At 46.3% G+C, this 12642-nt stretch overlaps 1 protein-coding gene across 2 annotated transcripts in view; it reads right to left on the reverse strand.

Annotated features, from left to right (window-relative positions):
• RNF38 (ring finger protein 38) overlaps nucleotides 1-12642 on the reverse strand; it is a 223484-nt gene that overhangs the window by 98976 nt on the left and 111866 nt on the right. The window contains exon 1 of one of the 2 annotated variants that reach the window (XM_030565842.1): nucleotides 3618-3700. The exons of the other annotated variant lie outside the window; for it this stretch is intronic. The gene's annotated coding sequence lies outside the window, so the exon portion shown is untranslated. Of the gene's footprint in view, nucleotides 1-3617; nucleotides 3701-12642 lie in introns of those variants that run through there. 2 annotated transcript variants of the gene reach the window in all.

Raw genomic sequence — 12642 nt, forward strand, 5'->3', positions numbered from 1 at the left:
AGGGAGTCTGCTGCTGGTGCACGGGCAGAAGAGTGGCTGGGTGCCGACCCTCTTCGCGGTGCCGAGGCTGATCGCGCTGTCAGCACCGCAGCTATTTTCGTTGCTGAGGCAGAGCGCGCTGGCGGCACCGCTTGCTGCTTTTAGCGCTGAAACTGACCAGGCTGTAAGTGCCGCGGCCGTTCTGGGTGTCGGAGCCAAACGCAGTGCCGGCATCGCGGCCGGTGCCGAGGAGGAATGTGGTGCTGGTGCTGTAGCCTTCCTCGGTGCCGAAGAGGAGTGAGGTGTCGGCGCCGCAGTTGTTTGTGGCGCTGAGGGGACTGAGTCAATAGGTGTCTTCCCCGTGCGGGAGGTCTGGTCCCGGCCTCTAAGCTCTGTCAGAGCGGTTCCTGAGGCATTAGGAGAGGCTGAAACAGCTGTCTTTCGGGCTGTCAGCACAGGGGGTAGGGATCTCGCCGGAGACCCCCTACCCTTGTTAGCATCTCGTTTGAGAGACTGCTGAGCTTCTTGTCTCCGCTCCAGGGAGGGTGAAGCAACGCTCCCCACCAGTTCCAATCTGGCTGGGGAGCGTGTGGGAGCGGGTTCTACCTTTCCCGTCTACGACAGCGGCTGCAGGGATTTTTCCATCATGATGATCTTGAGGCGCAGATCCCTGTCACGACAAGCTCTTGACTTGAGGCTCGCACAATGGAGGCGCTTCGCAGGGATGTGGGTGTCCCCGAGGCACTTCACACAATGAGAGTGGCCATCTGAGCATGGCATGGAGTCCTGACAGGAGATGCATCTTTTGAAACCTGAAGGTCCTGGCATTATGAGTTAGAGAAGAGAGTCTCAATGGGAGACAAGCCTGAGGTATGTGTTTTGTTTTGTTTTTTAAACAAAGTAACTATGCAACTATACTAAAGGAAGGGCAACAACTGGGAAGTAATTAATAATTATTTCTATGTTCTTTGTTACTGTTTCCTATAAAGATCAGGGAAGAGAAAGTAGCACTGCCCCGAGTCCCGTCTTCAGCCGAGGATGGTTGAGACGGAACTGAGGGGGGTGTGGGGCGCACGCACTCAGGAAGATTCCAACTAGACGGGAGATACCATCTGGGTGCGTGCGCCCCAACCAGGCACTGCTACCGAAAATCTCCGATCGACAGCGCCGGGACGCAGTCACCTAGAGTGGAGCACCCACAGTGGAGCACCCACAGGGACAGCACTCGAAGAAGAAAATACACTTTGTAACAAACCTGTGACTCCAGTCTTATTAAAGAGTTCTTGTAGATTTTTAAGGCCAGACCATCTAGATCCCCTAGTTTGATCTCCTGCATAACATAGGCCAGATAACCTTGCCCCATATACTCTGGCTCAAGCAGAAATTATCTTTTTTAAAGATACAGTCTTGATTTAAGGACATCAAGTGATAGATAATCTATCACAAGCCACCTCCTTGCCCAACCACAATCCCCATTCATGATCAGGCTACACCTATGTGGCAACTACCACTGATCATACTATTTTCCAGATACTGCTTGGAATATTTATGTATTCCATTTTAACTATTAAATGCAGTACAGATGTTTTTCTCCTAAGCAAAAGATATTTATCACATTGCTTTCGCTCTTCATCTCACCTTCCTTTCCATGTATTTGGTTTCTCTCCCTCAATTGCACATGTTCAGCAGATTCTTCCCCTTCTTCCTCTGTCCCTTGCACCTGTGGCCTGATTCCCATCCTCTTTGATATTCCCCTTCCACTGGAGAACCTGAGCCCTCATGGTGTAGCCCTAAAAGCAGTGGTTTCCTCTCCTATGGAGCAGTGGTCCTTAATGGTGGCAGTAATGCTTCCTTTAATGATGAAAAAGATTTACTAATTTGTACTCATTAGCCCAGCAGAGCAATTAGAAGAGAAAAGAAAGTGACTATATTCCGTCTTCCACGTGAACAGAAATGTTAATTAAATTCTAACCAAATGGTCATATTCTTGCCTCAGTTTCACCTGTGCAAACTAATGAAGAGAATAAGGTTGCACAGGTATAACTGGGAAGAGAATCTGCCCCACTGAACCCTTATTACAGAAGATATAGGAGCCAGAAAAAAATCCACAGCATGACTTGGATCTCAGAGTGAGTTTGCTGGGTTGGAAGGCAGCAAAAGTATTTATGTATGTAAAACAGTATATATTTAGGGTTGGAAGGATTAGATTTATCAGTAAATGTCGATAACTGTCCATTTTACCATATACCAACTGACAAAAATATTTCCACCAATGATAACTGAAACTTACAGACAAAGAAAAAATGCTTAAGAACTCAAGAGTTTGATTTTTAAGGCCATTTTCTTTGTATATTTTAACATATGTTGACAATTTTTACTTCAATGGAAACAAAGCTTCAACTTTTTCAATTTCAATATCTACTGTTATTATCTGACCAACCATAATTTTATGCAACTGCAATAAAAGCTGAATAAAAATTGAAAAAAGCTTAAACACAAATATATCTGTCAAAATTATTTTAAAAAATTGATTTCTGCCACGCCTACACATAGTTGATCTAGCCATCACTGAAACCAATTTGTAAGCTGATAATGCCATTTTTATAGTCAATTTTCATACTGGAACTGCACGTTCAAACATATACATAGGCAGGAAATTAACAAGCAAACTTTTTTGATAATCTTTGCTTGCTATCAAGACCCATTAGCTAAAACACGTGCATCCCCATCTCAAGTATGGAAATTTTTTTAAAATATTCAAAAAAATCTACACATTTCTCAGATGAGGATCTTCCTTCTCTAAAAATCCACTCTGAGTCATGTTAGAATGAGATGTTAGGTAAACCGCATGTGTGTGTTTACCCTATTACAGCTCTATGACACTTAGGGATCACCTGGACCATCTCCTAAATTAACAAGATCCCTTAAGTTAGAGATTTATCATTATTATTATTATTATTTTTACAAGTACAGAGCATTTTCAGGGAAACCGAGCAGTATGCAATCAAGAAAAATTGTTTAGCTGATCCATATTCCTTACAGAAACTATCAAACAACTTGTATCTCTGACCTCTCCTCTATTTCCTCACGGGATACTCTCTCCTTTCCATTGTTTCTCTCTCCCCACTAAACACGCATTGCTTTGTGAAATCCCACCCCACTGGAGTTGCGCGGAGGCTCGGTAAGGATTGTAGAGATGAGGCGGGAGGGCACCAAAAGCGGGTGCACTGAGAGAGGCGGGAGTGTTCAGTCAAAACAAGGCTTCTCCAAGCCCACCCCAGCGCTGACAGCTCACGGGGACGGGGGGCGGCGTTTCCCGGACCGGCTGCGTCCCTCGCCCCCTTCCCAGCGCACGGGGACCCCACGCCGGGCACGGGACTAGGGCGTTAGGCTCCCCAGCTCTGTAATACTGTTTACAAGCTATGGCCCGGGAGACCCTGCAGCACCGACCGGACCGGACCAGACCGCGACCCTCTGAGCGCCGCCTCCATCTCCCCGCTGACTCCCTCACAGCCACCCCGCGCTCCGGGACCGCGGCCCGGGCCCGGCCACCAGCACACACCGGAGGGACCACGCCGAGCTCCGGGCGGGCTCGCAGTAGAGCCGCCCCCTCCCCCCGCCAGCCAGGAGCCCGGTACCTGCGGCCGCTCCGCCTCCGCCCGCCCGCCCCACGGCTACCGCCAACGCGCCGCCGCCGCCTCGCGTATCGGCCGGATCCCCCCCGCCGCCTGGGCCGGGCCTGCGCCGCCTGCCCCCGCCGCGCGATCGCTTCCGGGAGTGTCAGCCCGTCTCCTTCCTGCCATCGCGGGGCGCTCCCGCCCCGCCCCGCCAGCAACGGCGGCGCGTCACCCACCTGGCTGCCGCGCCCGCCAATCAGCGCGCGGGGAGGGGCTGTCCGGACCCCGCCCCCGTCCTCAAGGCGCCGCGGAGCGCCCTTTGTTTTCGCTCGAGGCGTGCGCGGTGGGGGCCGCAGCGACGCGCGAGCACGGCTGGCGCCAAGGCGTTCCACAGCAGCCCGCTGAGGGGCGCAGGGTGCACGCGCTCACACCAAGGCGGGCCGCGGCCGCGCTCTTGTCCCTCACTCAGGCAGCGGCCCTGCCGCCTTAGGAGACGGGGGCGGAGCCTGAGTGACACGCCCTGACCCCGCCCTCCCACAGGGGCCTTAGGCCACCCTGGGGGGCAGGGCATACGCCATGGTCCGGCCCCCCAGAACCAGGGGTCCTGACCCAGGCCCCACTCCTAGGCTCCTCCCATCCCCCTATAGGGACTAGGCCCACCCAAGGGGGCACAGTCCCAGGTCTCTCCCCATCCCCCCCAGGGGGACCGTCCCAGATCATTTCTGCACACAGACATCACACCTGTGCCATTGCCTGAAACAGCAGCACAGGCCCCAGAGGTAAGGGCTGTTCACCCAGCCCTACCCACTCACCCCCCTGCCCCAGGGTCCCTGCCCCTGGCTCTGGGTATCACTGCCTGAGCCCCTAGGAGCTGCACACCAGTGCTGTGTGAACAGCAGTAACCGCTTCCACAGTGCTGAGACTGTAAGGACTTGCCTGAAAAGCAAAAAGACATTCCTGATAACTGACACTGACAACACACCACCCTGAAATTACACTGCTTGACTCTCAGATCCCTGCCTATGGCCCCCACGGCCTATTAGCAATATCCTTTAAATGAAAACACATTCAACATGGAACTTAACATACCCTTTTAAATGTTTAAAAAAAAGTTACCAAAGGGACTATGGTTTTGTCAAATTAGGGCATTCAATGCAGGTAGACAACTGGTACAAAAGGATGTATACAAGAAGGTTTTAGAGCTTTTTCTGCTATTGTTTTTTTCTGTAACACTTTGGAAGGAATAGTACATACTTAAAAAAAAAAAACCACCAAGTTTATCCAGGCTTCCTCAAAAACAATAAAAAAAAGTATTTTAATCTGCACTGAAAAAAGAAGTCACACTTCAGTAAATGCACTTTTACAGAAAGGAATGTCAACTTCATATATTCAACTTGATTCAAAAAATTAATATCCAGAGTTTATTAGGAATCACTCATGCAAGGCATAATGGTAGCAACTCTCTTTCAAGAGACAAAAGAATGAGACCTTGGCTTTGAGCTGATTTCTGGTACCTTTTTCAAAAAAGAAAAACAAAGTCTTAAATCTTCATAACGATGAAGGAAAGTACCAGATGGAATTCCTACCCACCAAGAAGAGTAAACACAGCAAGCATTTTCTCTTTTACAATCTGCTTCACTGTACTGGTGCAAGAGCATATGCAGGTGGAGAAGATAACTGGGGATTGGGAAGTCATGATTCACAGAAGATGACGACAATAGGGATAGAGTAGAGGCACAGAATGTACTCATAGGTAACCAACCAGTCTTCCCAGCACAACCCAGGGTTAGCCAGAATACAACAACATAACCAATACAACAACAAAACACTTAACATCTTCTCCCTCCCGTTCATGGTGAATAAAGTAAAGAATGGGGAGGAAGGTTGGTGTGTCTTTTTTGAAAGTGGGACAGCCACTTAACATTTTGGTGCTTTGACCAAAACCTATTGTCAATCACAGAGAGGAAATAATATATCCAAAAAAGCTGTTTGAGCTCAAGAAATATCAGACTAGATTATTCTGGCTTTCCATAAGGTAGAAAGAGTGTAAATAACAGAGGAAGAAAATCCTGATACCCTTCATGCATACTTGACATTTAAATCAATCCAGATTAGTTTTTTCCAAACATTTTCTAGAAGTGGATCCCACATCCTCGACCAGTATTTGGGAGCCAAAAGATTCATCAAATTAAAGCTTTTTCCTTGGTATCATATCTTTATCTTCTGTTTTATGGCAAGTAAGATATTTCCTGCTAAATGTCAACATCCATGCTATGCTACAGAAGGTCATTTCCTCCCTATTCCTCCAAAAATGAAAAAACTAGCTTGGATGCTGTGGAAAATGGATATCTTTTGTGTTGAATCAGGACCAATGAGCATGCCCTCCCTTATTCTAGCAACCTAATTCCAGCAATGATTAATAATACAAGACCATTAGTTGCCCAGATCTCTTGCTCTGCATGAGACTGACTGAAGAAGTGGTTTTTCACTCACGAAAGCTTATGCCCAAATTAATCTGTTAGTTTTTAAGGTGCCACCAGACTCCTCGTTGGTTTTATACCTCAGAAAAGTAGACCTGCTCCATTTGGAAAATTGAGGTCCTGATCTAATATCCACTGAAGTCAACAGAAGGATTTCTATTACAGAGTTGGCATCCCGCAGCAAACCCACCACAGTAAAGAATCCTGAACACCCATGTGTGTCTGTACAGTAAGTTACTTCACTAGACTTGAGCAATGGACCAGTCCAGTTATTCACAGATTCTAAAGCCAGAAGGGGACCTGTGACGGTACTTCCCATAAGGCTCTATGGAAATATGCTTAGAATGTGTTTCATGCTACATATGCCATGTAACATGGTTATGATCTACTAAATGTATTACTCCTATTCGCATGCATGGATCATTTTTGTATTCAACATTATGAATGTTGGCTGTGTACTGGTTTGATTTCTAAATAACCTTAGTAGAGCATTTGGTCAGTTCCTGGAGAAAGGAATGTTGAAATTAAGTACCTAATCAAGGAACACTTAAAGGACAATGGATCTTGGAATGCTCCAATCCACACGGGAAGTCTACTTGAGGATGTTCAAGGTAGCATGTAAACAATGGATGCTACCTGTAAAACTGTAAGTCATTCATGGACATGTGACTTGCCCAGGCAACTCTCAAACTCCATTTTGGAGCTGGACTTTGCAGAGGAGTGAGAAGGGGGTCTCCACCCACAAGAGAAAGTCTATTTAAACCCATGGGAAACCCCTCCATTTTGTCTTCAGCTGTTTAAAGAGAGAGTATCTCCACGCCTCAGGATACTTGGAAGAAACTGGAACAAAGGGCAGTGACTGCAAGGTGTGAGAGTGATTGCTGGACCCAGGCTAAAAGGAGATTAGCCTGTGAAAGGGAACATTCTGGAACTGGTAAGGATCTTATCTGTATTCAGTTTGATTAGCCATAGATTTGCACATTTTATTTCATTTTGCTTGGTGACTTACTTTGTTCTGTCTGTTACTACTTGGAACCACTTAAATCCTACTTTCTGTATTTAATAAAATCACTTTTTACTTATTAATTAACTCAGAGTATGTATTAATACTTGGGGGAGCAAACAACTGTGCATCTCTCTCTATTAGTGTTGTATGGGGCGAACAATTTATGAGTTTACCCTGTATAAGCTTTATACAGGGTAAAACGGATTAATTTCGGTTTAGACCCCATTAGGAGTTGCGCATCTGTTAAAGACAGGAACACTTCTGTCAGCTGCTTTCAGGTAAACCTGCAGCCTTGGGGCACGTAATTCAGACCCTGGGTCTGTGATTGAGCAGATGGGAGTGTCTGGCTCAGCAAGACAGGATGCTGGAGTCCCGAGCTGGCAGGGAAGGCAGGGGTACAAGTAGTCTTGGCACATCAGGTGGCAGCTCCCAAGAGGGTTTCTGTGATCTAATCCGTCACAGGACCATTGTGACCATTAGGTTTGATGCTTGTATAGCACAGGCCAGGGAACTTCCCCAAAATAATTTCTAGAGCAGATCTTTTAGAAAGACATCCAATCTTGATTTAATAATGGTCAGTGATGGAGAATCTAGGAACTAGGGATGATTTGGTGGAAAAGAAACTTCAGTTAGAGCAGAAGTCCATATGTATATTCAAAATACTTGTTCATTCACTTCCACTCTATTATGGGGAAAAAATCTCTGAAGTAATGACAATCTACTGTCTAAATTTGAAGGATTATAGTATTACAATATTTGGTTAAGGCATTGATAGTCATAGCCCTTATAATACCCAACATCTGTGGTACGGTGGAAAGGGTTCTTTTCAAGTACTCTCAGTGAAGGTCTGACTCCAGATTTCTCTAACTGGTACCCATATCATTTGTACAAATTAACAAGCACAGAAAGAAACTGTAGGAGAGAGAGCGAATTCATTGGATGGATTCCTGTTCTGTGACCATTTTCTGGGGGTAGTCAAAAATAATCTCACAGCAAAAAGCTATTGTCTTGCTCCTGTCTGATTTACATATTAGGTGGAGCTATTATTTACCTCTACTCTTACATTGACAGAAGAGGTAGCTGTGAAAAAATGGCTGACATACATGTCCCCTCACTTGACCTAAGAAAGGAAGGGTTATTTTTGGAAAGAAACCAACAAAATGTTTGAGATCATTGCTTCTTTGAAGCCTTCCTAAAGTCTATTCTTCAGGCCAGCCACATAAAGGCTGACCACTGTGCATCAAGAGAGCATCACTGCTTGCTCTGCGGCATTTTCCCAAGTCACTGCCAAGATGCCGGATGGTGACCTCTGGTAAGGGACTCCTCTCTTGAGTACTGGTGTAGTGCAAAGTAATGAGTGCTGATAGCAGCCACTGACAATCAACACTAGAGCTTTAAAACCAGCCTGCTGCCACAGTGATTGTGCTTTTTAAGCCTGTCCCCAGCTGAATGCTGCTGAACTTCATGCTTCACTCCTCCTGCATTTCCAGCACTCTAAGGCAGCCTGGCAGCTGGCCAGGCAGCCTTCTCCCTCAACTCCTTTTTGGTGACTGGAGATGGAGAACCTTGCAGGCAGCTCTCTGCAAGACCTGACTCTCCTGGCAGCTGCTAATATCGGGGCTTTAATTTTGTTTTAGGAATGGTCTCTCGTACTTTATTCTCCCGTCCTCAAAAAGTCCCACTTGCCTTCCTGGTGTCCACTGCATAGTACAGCCCCCTTTCTCCTTGCGGAGATGCTCTCATCTGTCACCATGTAGTACTACTGCCAGTCTCTATGGGAACCAGCGGTACCTATGCTAGACAAGGAGAAAGAGGGCTGTACTATGCAGTGAACACCAGGAAGGCAAGGAGCTGACCTGACATTGCAGAGAAACTGCTTATTCATCTCCAAGCCGGGTTTTGACAATTTAATGGTCCTCCCCACCCCTCCCAACCTACTGGGTTTATTGGGGTTTTTAATTTTTTGAACTTCTATAGCTCTGACATTTACAAACCACAGCAATCTTGCATATTGACCTCCTACCCTACCATCCCTGACAAAAGGGACAAGTGAGGGAAAGAGGGAGCTAATGTGTAAACATTAAAATTCTTGTTTCGCCTCCCCTTGTATCTGTGGGACTTTTTGGGGAAGGGAGAATAAAGTACCAGAGATCATTCCTAAAACAAAATTAAAGCCCCGATATAATTAGATGTCAAAATGCTGCCTGAGGAAAGAAGGAGAGCTACATAAGATAACGGATATTGTCTTAAAAAGAGGTAACTTCTACTGACTAAACTAGTGGGGTTTTGAACTGAATCAATAGGCACCTGATCGTATCAAAAGCACATCTCACTGTGCTCTGATTGTATGGATAGTTTCATTTCACTAAGTCAGGGTATGTCTACACTACAGGATTATTCCGATTTTACAATATTCTGGTTTTGTAAAACAGATTGTAGAAAGTCGAATGCACGCGGCCACACAAAGCACAATAATTCGGTGATGTGCGTCCATGTACCGAGTCTAGCATCGATTTCTGGAGCGTTGCACTGTGGGTAGCTATCCCGTAGCTATCCCATAGTTCCCCCAGTCTTCCCCACCCACTGGAATTCTGGGTTGAGATCCCAATGCATGATGGTGCAAAAACAGTGTCGTGGGTGATTCTGGGTAAATGTCGTCACTCATTCCTTCCTTCGTGAAAGCAATGGCAGACAATCATTTCACGTCCTTTTTCACTGGATTGTCCTGGCAGATGCCATAGTATGGCAACCATGGAGCCTGTTTTGCCTTTTGTCATTGTCACCGTATGTGTACTGGATGCTGCTGACAGAGGCGGTACCGCAGTGCTATACAGCAGCATTCATTTGCCTTTGCAAGGTAGCAGAGATGGTTACCAGTCGTTCTGTACTGTCAGCTGCTGCCATTGTAAACTGGCGATGAGATGACGGTTATCAGTCGTTCTGTACCGTCTGCTGCTGTCATGGGTGCTCCTGGCTGACCTTTGCTGAGGTCGGCCGGGGGCGCAAAGACAAAAATGGGAATGACCCCCCGGATCATTCCTTCCTTTATGTTGTATCTAAAAATAGAGTCCGTCCTGCCTAGAATATGGGGCAAGTGTACTAGAGAACTAGTGTACCAGAGAACCAGAGAGCACAGCAGCTCCGTGTCAGATCCCACAGAAATGATGAGCTGCATACCATTCTAGGGGGTGCTTGCCCCTGCAACAATCCCACCCATTGCTTCCCTCCTCCCCCAACCCTTCTGGGCTACTGTTGCAGGGTCCCCCCATTTGTGTGATGAAGTAATAAAGAATGCAGGAATAAGAAACATTGACTTTTTAGTGAGATAAAATGAGGGGGAGGCAGCCTCCAGCTGCTATGATAGTCCAGGCAGTACAGAATCTTTTCTTTAGACATGAAAGGGGGGGAGGGGGCTGATGGAGGTCAGCCCCCAGTTGCTATGTGAGGACGGTTACCAGCCGTTCTGTACCATCTGCCAGAAATAACCAGGAGTCATTCCTATTTTTACCCAGGCACCCCTGGCCGACCTCACCTGAGGCCAGCCAGGAGCACTCACGGGATGACAATGAGGACAGCTATCAGTCCTACTGCACTGTACTGTCTGCCGCTGGGGAAGGGAGGGGAAAGGATGCTGCTGTTCAGTGCCACAGCACCGCGTCTACTAGCAGCATGCAGTAGACATACGGTGACATTGAAAAAAGTCAAGAAACGATTTTTTTCCCTTTTCTTTCATGGGGGTGGGAGGGGGAGTAAATTGACGAGATATACCCTGAACCACCCCAGACAATGTGTTTGACCCTACAGGCATTGGGAGCTCAGCCAAGAATGCAAATACTTTTCGGAGACTGCGGGGACTGTGGGATAGCTGGAGTCCTCAGTATCTCCTCCCTCCCTCCATGAGCGTCCATTTGATTCTTTGGCTTTCCGTTACGCTTGTCACACAGCACTGGGCTGTGGACTCTGTATCATAGCCTGGAGATTTTTTTCAAATGCTTTGGCATTTCGTCTTCTGTAACAGAGCTCTGATAGAACAGATTTGTCTCCTCACACAGCGATCAGATCCAGTATCTCCCATACAGTCCATGCTGGAGCTCTTTTTGGATTTGGGACTGCATCGCCACCCGTGCTGATCAGAGATCCATGCTGGGCAAACAGGAAATGCAATTCAAAAGTTCGCGGGGCTTTTACCGTCTACCTAGCCAGTGCATCCGAATTCAGATTGCTTTCCAGAGCGGTCACAGTGGTGTACTGTGGGATACCACCCGGAGGCCAATACTGTCGATTTGCAGCCACACTAACCCTAATCCGATATGGTAATACCGATTTCAGCACTACTCCTCTCGTTGAGGAGGAGTACAGAAACCGGTTTAAGGAGCTCTTTATATCAATATAAAGGGCCTCGTTGTGTGGACGGGTGCAGCATTAAATCGGTTTAACTCTGCTAAAATCAGTATAAACACATAGTGTAGACCAGGCCATAGTCTAGACTTCCAAGTTTCCACAGCAGCACATTCTTTACTTGTTCCCCTTTCTCACAATGCACTATTCCACATGATGGTTTGTTGGGACATCCCCTCTAAGCCATTGGCATCACATCATTTTGATTCACAGCATGAAGAACACAGCAATCAGCTATGAGAACTGGGAGCATCTAAGTATCAGAGGGGTAAGCTGTATTAGTCTGTGTCCACAAAAAAACGAGGAGTCTGGCAGCACCTTAAAGACTGACAAACAGATTTATTTGGGCATAAGCTTTCATGAGTAGAAAACGCCCTTCTTCAGATGGATGGGAGCATTTAAGTCAGTGTTCCCTAAACCGTGGAGCCTGAAGGACTAGCTGAGAGGATACAGATGATGTATAAATTAAGATGTGAGGGATGAGAATGGTTTCGTTTTCTTGAAAAGTGGCTTAGCTTTCAAAAGTTTGGGAAACATTGACTTAACAGATCACTTTCCCTACGTTCCCATTCAGAAAAGCACTGTACAACAATACAAAGATGTTTATATTGATCAATAAACCAAGACATGTACGTCCTGTCTCTCTCACAGAATACATTCCAAACACTGAATGTGCTTCAGTCTAGTGTAAAAAATACCCAGTAATTTTCACTAGCTATATACAATATTTCCTAATCCTCCCACTCCCGGGGAACATTACTAAACAATATTTTAAAAAATGTCTTTACCTTTCACAGCACAAGGCAATGAAACCTGCCTCTTTGACACAGGTAAGTCATATAATTTAGAAAGATGTACAAAACAGCCTTTTCATTTACAGACCCAAGTCATTTTATGGGACAGAAATAGTTCAGCTCTACATTGTATGAAATGTCAGAACACTTAATAAGTCAAGTGAAGACATAAGGTGCCAGAAGCTACTGTTATAGACACAATCTTATTTTCCAAGTCTTCCATCATTTCTTTCAAGACAGTCAAATGTTTTTTCTTCCCTCAAGGTCTCTTTTCACATCGGTAAGTGTTACTCTTCGATTGCCACGTTCTTACCCATGCAGTTCCACGAAAAATCAGTATTGATGTGGTGGAGGGGAAAATATCCTGC

Source organism: Gopherus evgoodei, chromosome 6, assembly GCF_007399415.2.
Source record: "Gopherus evgoodei ecotype Sinaloan lineage chromosome 6, rGopEvg1_v1.p, whole genome shotgun sequence".
NCBI classification, from domain to species: Eukaryota; Metazoa; Chordata; order Testudines; family Testudinidae; genus Gopherus; species Gopherus evgoodei.